Here is an 11,967-nt window from a genome sequence, read left to right as displayed (position 1 = left end):
GGAAGACTCCATGTCAGTTGGGATGGGATTTTGTAAATATTATATTGGTATATTGTATCATGAGAAACGTGCTGCAGTGTATATAATTCATTATGTTTAGCTGAGTGGAAAATGTAGGCTTTCATGAAGGTAATTGATAAATTAATTAGTGCTGGGTATCTTCTGATGGGAGGGGCTTCCACTACAAAAGGAGCCTCGCTTTCAGTTCAAGGTAAGGGACCATTTTGGATTGATCTGTTGATGGGGCAGCATTGTTTTAAAGCTGTCCCCATAATGTATACTTTGGATGGCAGTAGTGTTCTTTTTCTTCCGGATTCACTATGTAAATAAACACCCTTGCACAGAAGTACTTTTGCGGCTCCGCCATCTTTTTATTTGATAGAGGTTAGGTATTTCAGTTAAGCCTTCTGGTCTACTCTATGTGACAGGGACAAAGTACAGAGAGATCCTTGATGAAAACCTGCTTCGGAGCGCTCAATACCTCAAACTGGGGCAAAGGTTCACCTTCCAACAGGACAACGACCCTAAGCACACAGCCAAGACTGTAACGGGTGTCGTCAGATGAAGGATGAGACCAAGGCGCAGCGTACTTTGAGTTCCACATAATTTATTAACGAAGTGAAACTTTAGAAAAGACAAAACAATAAAGAATACAACGACCGAACAGCTTCGTTGTGCAAACTACCTGCACACAAACAAAGACAAGATCCCACACAGAAGGAGGGAAAAGGGCCGCCTAAGTATGATCCCCAATCAGAGACAACGATAGACAGCCGCCTCTGATTGGGAACCACACTCGGACAGAAATAAAGAAATAAAGAACATAGAATGCCCACCCAAATCACACCCTGACCAAAACAAAATAGTGACATAAAAAGGCTCTCTAAGGTCAGGGCGTGACTGTACCCTCCCCCCAAGGTGTGGAACCTATAGGGGAGGGTCTGGGTGGGCATCTATCCTTAGTGGCAGCTCTGGGGCGGTACGTAGACCCCACTCCACCTCTGGCTCACCCCACTTTGGTGGCACCTCTGGTGCGGGGCCCCTGTCGCCGACCCCGGACCGGGGACCCTCGTTGCGGGCCCCGGACTGGGGACTGTCGCTGGAGGCTTCGTGCCGGGGATCGTCGCTGGAGGCTTCGTGCCATGAATCGTCGCTGGAGGCTTCGTGCCATGGATCGTCGCTGGAGGCTTTGTGCCATGGATCGTTGCTTGAGGCTTCGTGCCATGGATCATCACTGGGCTGGAGAGACACACAGGAGGCCTGGTTCGTGGAGCAGGCACAACCCATCCTGGCTGGATACCCACTTCAGCCTGGCACGTTCGAGGCGCTGACACATTAGTATCAAAGATGGTATATTATATTGACAAGATAGACAAGTGACCGCTGTGACAATGGAAATATATGTCCTCAAAGATGAAGGAGGAAGCCAGATCAGGTGAGGCCATTCGAGCCAATGAAAGGGCAGATATGTGTGTGAACAACAGGCCAAAGTGATAGATAGAGGACTCATCTTTGTATCGCTGCTATTATATATTTATTTTTGTGGGCTGTGCAGGCGCATTGGAGACACCTTGCGCAGAGCCAGGGCAGGATACTCTGGATCGTGGAGGTGCACTGGAGGTCTGGAGCGCAGAGCTAGCACAACTTGTCCTGGCTGGATACACCCTGTCGCCCGGCAAGTGCTGGGAGCTGGAACAGGCCGCACTGAGCTGTGCCTGCCCGGTCACTCTCTCCCCACGGCAGGCACAGGGAGTTGGCTCAGGTCTATAACGTGACTCCGCCAATCTCCCCGTGTGCCCCCACCCCAAAAAATTCTGGGACTGCCTCGTGCACGCCTTTGCTGCTTCCAGCTCCTCCTTAAAACTGCGATATTCTCCAGGCTGTGCCCAGGGTCCCTTGCCTTCCAGTATCTCCTCCCATGCACATTCCTCCAGGAAATGCTGCTTGGTCTTGTTGTGGTGGGATCTTCTGTAACGGGTGTCGTTGGATGAAGGATGAGACCAAGGCGCAGCGTACTTTGAGTTCCACATAATTTATTAATGAAGCTAAACTTTAGAAAAGACAAAACAATAAAGAATATAACGACCGAACAGCTTCGTTGCGCAAACTACCTGCACACAAACAAAGACAAGATCCCACACAGAAGGAGGGAAAAGGGCCGCCTAAGTATGATCCCCAATCAGTGACACCGATAGACAGCCGCCTCTGATTGGGTACCACACTCGGCCAGAAATAAAGAAATAAAGAACATAGAATGCCCATCCAAATCACACCCTGACCAAAACAAAATAGAGACATAAAAAGGCTCTCTAAGGTCAGTGCATGACAAAGACAATGCAGGAGTGGCTTCGGAACAAGTCTCTGAATGTCTGTGAGTGGCCCAGCCACCCGATCGAACAGCTCTGGAGAGACCTGGAAATAGCTGTACAGCAACCCTCCCCATCCAACCAGACAGAGCTTGAGAGGATCTGCAGTGAAGAGAAGACAGGTTAAAGAAGGATTTTTAACATTTGAGACATGGATTGTGTTTGTGTGCCATCCCGAAGGTGAATGGGCAAGACAAAAGTTTTAAGTGCCTTTGAACGGGGTATGGTAGTAGGTGCCAGTTTCGCATGTGTGTCAAGAACTGTGGGAAGCATTGTGGTCAACATGGGTCAGCATCCCTGTGGAACGCTTTCGTCACCTTGTAGTCCATGCCTCGACGAATTGAAGGAAAAAACGGGTGCAATCCATATTAGGAAGGTGTTCCTAATGTTTTGTACACTCAGTGTAGGTAGGGGTAACGTGACTAGGCAACAGGATAGATAATAAATAGTAGCAGCAGCTGATGTGATGAGTCTAAAGAGTTAGCGCAAAAAGGGTCAATGCAAATAGTCTGGGTAGCTATTTGGTTAACTATTTAACCGTCTTATGGCTTGGGGGTAGAAGCTGCTCAGGGTCTTGTTGGTTCCAGACTTGTTGCATCGGTACCGCTTACCGTGCGGTAGCAGAGAGAACAGTCTATCACTTGGGTGGCTGGAGTCTTTGACCATTTTTAGGGCCTTCCTGTGACATCACCTGGAATATATTATATGTAGGACAGGGAGTGCAGCCCCAGTGATGTACTGTGCCATACTCAATACCATCTCTAGCGCCTTGCGGTCGGATGCCAAGCAGTTGCCATATCATGTAGCCAGTCAAGATGCTCTCAATGGTGCAGCTGTATAACTTTTTGAGGATTTAAGGGCCCATGCCAAATCTTTTCAGCTTCCTGAGGGGGAAGAGAAATTGTAGTGCCTTGTTGGTGTGTGTGTACCATGTTAATTCCTTAATGATGTGGACACTGAGGAACATGAAGCTTTCGACCTGCTCCACTACAGCAACGTCGATGTGGATGGGGGCGTGATCGGCCCTCCGTTTCCTGTAGTCCACAATCAGCTCCTTTGTGTTGCTGATGTTGAGAGAGAGGTTGTTGTCCTGGCACCACACTGCCAGGTCACTGACCTCCTCCCTATAAACTTTCTCATCGTCTTCAGTGATCACGCCTTACACCGTCAGGTTGTCAGCAAACTTTATGATGGTGTTGGAGACGTGCACGGCCATGCAGTTGTAGTTGAACAGGGAGTACTGGTGGGGACTAAGAACGTACCCCTGAGGGCCCCCCCTGTTGAGGGTCAGCGTGGCGGATGTGTTGTTGCCTACCCTCACCACCTGGGGGCTGCCCATCAGGAAGTCCAGGATCCAGTTTCAAAGGGAGGAGTTCAGTCCCAGGGTCCTGAGCTTAGTGATGAGCTTGGAGGGCACTATGGTGTTGAATGCTGAGCTGTAGTCAATGAACAGCATTCTAACATAGAACCTCTTGTCCAGGTGGGAGAGGGCAGTGTGGAGTGCAATAGAGATTGCGCCATATGTGGATCTGTTGGAGCGGTATACGAATTGGAGTGGGTCCAGGATGTTTGGGATGATGGTGTTGATGTTAGCCATGACCACCCTTTCAAAGTGTTTCATGGCTACAGATGTGAGTGCTACTGGGCGATAGGACTGGGCAATATGGCCTAAAAATCGTATCTAGATTTTTTCAAAATGATGGGCGATTCCCCAATATATACTGTGTTTATGTTGTCACGGATCCCCCCGGTACTGCTGCTCATTCTGTTCACCAGTCCTGGAGGTTTACGTCACTGGCTTTCTAGGCTTCACTGAACGGGATTCATTATCATCAACCCCGGACTGTCTTGTCTGATTACACACACCTGGTTCCCATTTCCCCTGATTAGCATGTTATATATGTGCCCTCTGTTCCCTCTGTCTTTGTCTGTTATTGTTCCCATTTCCGTTGGTCGTGTGAGTACCTATGCGTTGGTGCAGCTGTTATGCTGCGTGCTTTATATATTGTGTATTATGAGTATCGTCCCTTGTCGTTCAACGAGGTTTCCCCTCGCACTTTTGTTTGGGTACAGCCCAGTGTTCTTGTATTCGTTTGTTTTGGGTGTATTAAAAACCCATATTGTGTATTTCTGCGCCTGTCTCCAAATCCTTTATACCAGCGTGACATATGTTTTCTTTAAATAAAAAGTCAAATTAAAGGTCAAATACACTGCATTTCAAACAGCAGAAATAATCTAATGAATTCAGGGCTTGAAATTATACCTAGGCTAAATATAAGCCTTCCACAACCATAAGACCCACTAAAAATGTAGTTATTTTATCAAAATAGTTTAACCTGCTTATTTTGCAATAATCAATGATCTGGCTTTCAAGTCTGTCTATTAAAATGTGTTTTTCGTTACAAATTTAACTAGAGCCATGCATAATGCACATTCACTAATAATGACTCACTTCTTGTAGCAGCGTTATAGAAAATTAACACCAGTCACATAAACAATTTCTCAAGCACAAGCCCATGTGCTAGTGAGTAGCCAGCTTATCTTTACATTTCAAGTTTAGCCAACTTGGATATTTTTATTAGCTAACGAGGTAGCACAGTTTAATTGTTATTAACACACCCTTCTGTCTGTCGCTAACTGTTAGAACACTATGCTAGCCTGTCCACTTTGTTCAGATGTTGAAATCAAGTGGCCTACCTTATTTCTCAAAATGAGAACAAATTTCCAATTCCTTATATTATTGTGTTTTATGCATATTGCACGTTTATAAAACACAGACTAGACAGCTGGTATATCAGTCTTTGGCGAAAATGCTGCGAGCGGTACGTGGTACCACACACGACAAACTGAGAATTAATTTTCCAGAATCAATGTTCATTGATACCCCTGTTTTAGTAGTGTCTGCTCTGCTCGCAATTTGAGTAGTTGAGACAAAAAAAAACGACATCGTTAGAAAGGTTAACTTCTCCTCTATTACAGTAAAATAACGTCTCAATGTGTTTCGGTGTCCATATGACCAATTATGTTGGACCAAACCTCAAATGCAAATAGCGGGTTGAAACCGCTTGTCAGAGCTCTCATCTTTGTAGTTATGAGTGGCAGGGAGAGGGGATTGGTGTGTGTGAGTAAATGGCAAGGTACATACAGCACAGAAGGAGTGAAGGAGACGAGACCAAAAAGACAACATGAGAACAAGCGGACAAAAATAGTCATAAAAACTAAAAATAAATATTGTGCTAAAACATACAGTACATTAGATTAAATCAAATTAATTTGATATATCGTTACTTTGGTGTTCTTAGGCACAGGAACTATGGTGGTCTGATTGAAATATGTAGATATTACAGACTGGGTCGGGGAGAGGTTGAAAATATCAGTGAAGGCACTTCACAGCGCATGCTCTGAGTACGCGTCCTGGTAATCCGTTTGGCCCCAGGGCCTTGTGAATGTTAACCTGTTTAAAGGTCTTACTCACATCGGCTATGAAGAGAAAAATCACACCGTCGTCCAGAACAGCTGGTGTTCTCATGCATGGTTCAGTATTGAGTTTGAGTTTATTTTATTTTTACTGGGACAGTGCACATTAATCAACGTTTCAGTAAAAGTTCCGGTTTTACCCAGCCGGCTAATTTTCAACTGCAGTCCCTGGGCAGGTTATTAAAAACAATTACAATATAGACAATCATTGAGCAGTGAGCACACGCAGAGCAACATAGGGCAAGACATAGTATACAGACAGAGCAACATAGGACAGGCAAGACGTAGCATACAGACAGAGAAACATAGAACAAAAAGCAGCAAGACAAAATTCATAAAAGCAACAAAGTGTTTCCACACCTCACAAGCTACAGACAACAGACAACATGGAAAGCGGCAATACACAGCTAGGGTTATGATCACAAATCTGATTGAACTTTAGCCATGTATTCATACATTTTGTTAAAGTATGATAGGTGGGGCAGTTATGTGTGTCTGATGGCAGTGTATTCCAGACATGGGAAGCTCTCACAGAGAAAGCGGATTTACTAAAGGTGCTTTTCTTAAGGGAACTATACAGTCACATCTCATGGCAGACCTTGTGGATCTGCTGCCATATGTTTGGGTTTTCTGTTTAACAAAAATACAGAGTGGAGGGGGAGCCAGGCCATTTAGGATCTTGAATACAAGACATGCGTTGGTGTGTTTCCCTTTGTAATTTCTTGCCTCGAAGCGAGCCTAGAAGGCATTTGGCTCGTTTGGTAAGCTCGAGTCGGAGGGCAGCTCACGGCTGGGTTTCCCTTTGTAATCTGTGATAGTTTGCAAGCCCTGCCACATCTAACGAGAGTAAGAACCGACGTAGTAGGATTTGATCTTAGTCCTGTATTGACGCTTTGCCTGTTTGATGGCTTTTTGGAGGTCGTAGCGGGATTTCTTATAAACGTCTGGATTAGTGTCCCGCTCCTTGAAAGCGGCAGCTCTGGCCTTTAGCTCAGTGTGGGTGTTGTCCGTAATCCATGGCTTCTGGTTGGGAATTGTATGTAAAGTATGGTCACTGTGGGACGACGTCGTTGACACACGTATTCATGAACAGTGACTGATGTGGTAAACTTCTCAATTTTATCGGATGAATCCCGGAACATATTCCAGTCTGTGCTAGCGAAACAGTCCTGTAGCGTAGCATTTGCTTCATCAGACGCCGGTCAGTGTATCTATGAAAACATTTTTACTTCAATGAGTGAGAAGTCAAAAACTCAGAACATATAAATTCTAGATGAATATGAAGCATCTCTGCTAGTCAGTGTTATATCATCTTTGTGTGTTTACTCTGAACAGAGGTTAGCCTTTCTCCTTCCTGTCCTTTGTTTGTTGCACCAATAAAGTCAGTTTAACTTTTTAATGAGTAATCCTCTCCTTGATGGATCTAGAACTGTAGAAATAGGGTGACAAAAAAAATAAAAACAGTACCTCAATATATTATATTTCCATACCCAGGCTTTTGCTAACTCAGGTACAAAGGTCAAAGTACAGCTCTATCCATTCTATTTCTATACATGAGACCCTAACAACCATTATTTACTCATTTGAGTCCAAAGGTTACAGTATAGTGTGACTTCCAACAGTCCTGCTCCTATCCCAGTTCGCACCTGCCTGCCCTTCCAAAGCCCCTCCCTCCACTCCAAACCTTAGGAGACGTTCTGGATGAAATTGGGGAGTAGAGGTTAAAGGTCATGGGTTAATGTCTGCTGACACTCTGGCTCTCTCCCTCAGAGACAATCAGGCGTCTGAATCTAAACTCTCTTCTATTTGCACTACTGGGTTCAGGAGAACAGCCGTGGAGCACCATAGAACTTTGCACTGGGATTCATATCATTCTATGTCTCATTTTGTCTTTTCATTGAAATGTTCAGCTGGAATGAAATTGCATAAAAAACATTTGAGGGACTGGGGGGTTGATTGGATTATTTAATTCCTGGATGAAAGAAAATAAAATTCGGATAATAATCTGCCCCAGTAACTGCTCACGAACCCTTGCTCATGTATAAGGTGAATCACAGTTGAATGGCTATTTTCAAGTATTTTATGGATGAGAAATTCCACAGTTTAGACTTGGAAAATAACCAGCCTAGTTCATTTTCTTTAGCAATTTGTCTTTTTGACATTGGTAGGTTGGCTACTTTCTTCAAGTTTTAATTAATTGATGAGCAGGCAATTTGTTAATTAGAGAAAGACTGATACAATTCTACATGAGGATACCAATTATCTTTATGTGATTTTCACATTTATCTTTTATTGTTCAGCATCACACCGGCTATTCAGCATTCTTGTATTGCTTTCTTTGGTACCACGGTTATTTTGGTAATGTCTCATGATACAACATCCAAACCTACTACTTTTGGTTATTCTGCATGACAGAGTAAGTAATCTTGGGTGTTAACAAAATTTTAACTAGTGTGTCCAGTAAAACATCAGAGTGCATTTGCAAAAGGCCCTTAAACACCTTGTTAACCAGCCCTCTTAAATGCGCCATGCGTTTTCCTCTTTTCTGTCTTTTGTTGTTCGTCAGAATCGCCACACTTCTACTAACTTCACAGTTATCCTCATGGCTGCCCTGACAGACTTTACCCTTACCACTTCCACCGTAGAATGTAACACACAAAGCATCGTGTCTGTTACCAGAGACTTTGTTTTGTGTGTGTGTGATCCTTTTCAGGATTACTGTGTTACATGCAGACTTCTTAATACAGCCACAAAAACAGCCACAGGCTGTCCTTCCCTTAGGGTCAAAGGTGGAAGTTCTGTGAACCACATTTCTGTGAAAAGCTTGGGGGCAGAGGTCAGGGGAGTTCTTGTGGGGGAAGGAATAAATGGAGGATATTGTATCTCCATTCATGTGGCATTTGAGGTCAAAGTTCAAAGATGAAAGGTCGTTTAAGTTCAGAGGTTACGAGGGTAGATAACGTAAATTGCTGAGGCATTTGCTCCCCTGAACCTAAAGGCTGACATCTCAGTGGTCAAGAAGAACATTCTAGATGTATGGTGCACATTTCGTTAGACAAAATAAATAGCACAAAAGGATATCAAAGTTAAGCCTGTTTTCATGTGTAGTATCTAGTTAGACAGTGATAGTAAAAAGCCATCAATTTAGACAATACAAGGTTGATATGAGTGCCAATTTGGATTGAACTTTCGTCTCTGAGTCCTACATTAACCTCAGTTACACTGTAAAATGCTAATTAAAGGTAAGACATGCCGTGAACAATGACCTTGTAAAGTGCTATACAATTTATCTCAGTGACAAGTTGAGTGTCAGTTCTGTTTATTAAACTGACATTGAATTAAATGACTGTTTAACCATTATGGCGAGGTTACATTCAGTTATGAGGCCCATTATCCATTGGTTAACCTAAATGCTGTGTGTGTGTGTGTGTGTGTGTGTGTGTGTGTGTGTGTGTGTGTGTGTGTGTGTGTGTGTGTGTGTGTGTGTGTGTGTGTGTGTGTGTGTGTGTGCGTGTGTGCGTGTGTGCGTGTGTGCGTGTGTGCGTGTGCACCTGTGTGCGTGTGTGTATGTGTCCTGTTGACAATCTGTCTAACCAATAACATGGAATTAAAACAATAGTGAAAATCAGTGTGGTGGGAGAACTGCATTGCCCCCCTACACACCCATACTCTCACCCTCCAGGCCCCCAGTCTAAAAATAAAAAGAGTTTCTCTGGAAGAAGGGCTGTGCAGAAGAAAAGTAGGTTATGTTGTGTTTTTATTCATGACAGAAAACAGAGATGTTCCCCAGGTCCTCTGAGACATTTTGTTCAAGGCCAAATGAGATAGAAGACTGTCTGTGGGCCATTATAGTAGATACCACAGAGATTATGTCACAGAAAAAAAGAGCTACGCCTAAGTAATAGTGGAAATTTACAACATACTGTACTAAACTGCCCAGACTATCAGTATAATGTAATACAATCATTAATATAAAAACCTGATTGTGCTATTTTTTGTTGTTGCTGATTGTTACATCTTCATTCTATTTCACTTTATCTCAACCTTGCTGTCTTTCAGAGGTTGCAAAGAGCTTGTAAGTAGGCCCAATTTATAGACAGTTAATTATTTGATAATTATGTATACAACATTAATAAACACATTATTTAAGTGTCTATAAACCATATGCTATAAAACTGATTGTATACTACTTTTAAACACAATAAACCGCATACGTTTGCACGAAGTCTAACGATACATTTGGAGAGGGAGAGGGATAGGTTGATAATGCCACTGCTCCTTTAAACTGCTCCTTTAAGGGGGGTGTCAGTGGCAGAGAGGAGGAGTGTCGCCTCTGCTGAGTGCTCGAGCGCAAGGGGATTCCGAGAATAAGCAATTCCGTCAGATTCGACTACAGGTCGCAGAGCCTGATCACTTCGATCAAAACCCGAGGCATTTTGGAATAAATCATCAATTTTTCATAATTAACCCGCGTTCGAGAAATCCGACCTTTTCACCGAGACTATCCGAAGGATTTCTTCCTTTCGAATGATAATGCACCTTTTCGCTTGAGTGGGGTCCACTGTCAGCTAGAGGGGTAGACAAACCCAAGCAGGTACGTGCCGAGCTAAATGTACAGAATAGGCTGTGAAATGAACGACTCTGTAAAAATCCGCGAGGGCACAAACGGGGTGTGTGTCATGGATTTAACATGCTTACAGCATGTTTTTGAGGATTGAATGATGTTTGTGTCTCGAGCCTTAGTCTCTGGGCTCATAGCGGTGTGAAAACGCTGCGTAAAGAAGTCGTAATAAACCAGCCAGTGCTGTGGTAATGTCGTTTCCATTTTGTTAAATGGCATCGGGGTTACATTATAGCCAGTTTGAGATTATTTCCTTGTCGACCTTATAAAAACGCATTACCGCACGTAGACATGTAATAGCTATTTGCCATAGAAAGCGCCAATGTTATGTCGCCTAAATCTAATGACTCAAATACGAATCATGTAGCTTGTTCGTGCTGGCTATTTTGTTATTCCGTATTTTTCTCACATTGTTACATTGTCCATTCATTGTTGTGACACTGTTAATTTGTTGTTATAGTGTTTGTTGTTACAATTGTTGCACTGTCCTCGCTGTTGTCTAGCCTACGTGTAAAAATTATAGCCTACAAAATGATAGGCCATAAATACATATGTTCAGTTTAACCTGCATTAAAATGCTGCATAGGACTAGTACTAAGTAAAAGGCGCATAGCCACTGCCTTCTAAAACAGATAATGAATATTATTTCTATAGCATTAGTAAATAGGCCCTGTATTGATATTATGACTGTCAACATCAATTTGGCTCTTTCGTAGGCTGCTCCATTGTAGCCAAATTAGTCATAATTTCAGAGTTTTGTTTGGTGTAGTTTAACATTATAAATGCATTATAATGCTTCATAGTTAAAACTGGATGCTGATGATTTTCAATTAATCTGTTGTGCTTCCTTGTTCCTTGTCAAAGGTGACAAAATGTCTGGCATTGCATGCCTCAAATGTTCATTCATCATTGGCACAGTGTCTGGAATAATGTAGGCCTACGTAGCTAAGTTTAGTCACTTCATTTTTTTAGTTTTCAATATTCAGTTCATTAAAACAGATTGTAAATTAGCCTTGTGGATTTCTACACAGAACGTACTGGTGACATTGTATTATTACTGCATTATTATTGTTATTATTATTATTATTATTGAGTTATCTACATCTTATATATTCTTTAGTTTGCTATGGTTTAATTCAATATCTCAGCAGTAGGCTACTGACAATTGACAGGCAGAATCGATTTGAACTATTCCACTGTTTGGAGTAGTCATCACCAGATGTCCTCTAGCTGCATTTGACCATTAACCTAATGTAGCAGGCATGAAAGAAACGCCTTAAACTAGATCCCCCACATACTTGTCTTAATTAGAAAAAAAATGTCAGGGAACATTCTCTTCTGCACTCTTCAGCCAATCCAGTAAATGTGGAGGAGGAGTTAATATGGAGTGCCGCCTTGTTAACTCCCAAATGCGGAAGTCCTGTCACAGGCTCTCTTTCCATTTCCCCTGAAAACCGGAACATTTGATTTTTGGGGACTCTGCAGAGGCTATTTGACCATGGG

At 43.0% G+C, this 11,967-nt stretch overlaps 1 protein-coding gene across 2 annotated transcripts in view; it reads left to right on the top strand.

Annotated features, from left to right (window-relative positions):
• Window positions 1-10,177: 10,177 nt before the first annotated feature.
• Window positions 10,178-11,967, top strand: part of LOC110533676 (nuclear receptor-interacting protein 1) — a 57,736-nt gene continuing 55,946 nt past the window's right edge. For both annotated transcript variants that reach the window (XM_021618120.2, XM_021618119.2), the window contains exon 1: window positions 10,178-10,437. The gene's annotated coding sequence lies outside the window, so the exon portion shown is untranslated. The remainder of the gene's footprint in view (window positions 10,438-11,967) is intronic.

Source organism: Oncorhynchus mykiss, chromosome 10 (genome assembly GCF_013265735.2).
Source record: "Oncorhynchus mykiss isolate Arlee chromosome 10, USDA_OmykA_1.1, whole genome shotgun sequence".
NCBI classification, from domain to species: Eukaryota; Metazoa; Chordata; class Actinopteri; order Salmoniformes; family Salmonidae; genus Oncorhynchus; species Oncorhynchus mykiss.
Note: the sequence above shows the minus strand (reverse complement) of the source record. Positions and strands in the feature narration are given on the sequence as shown.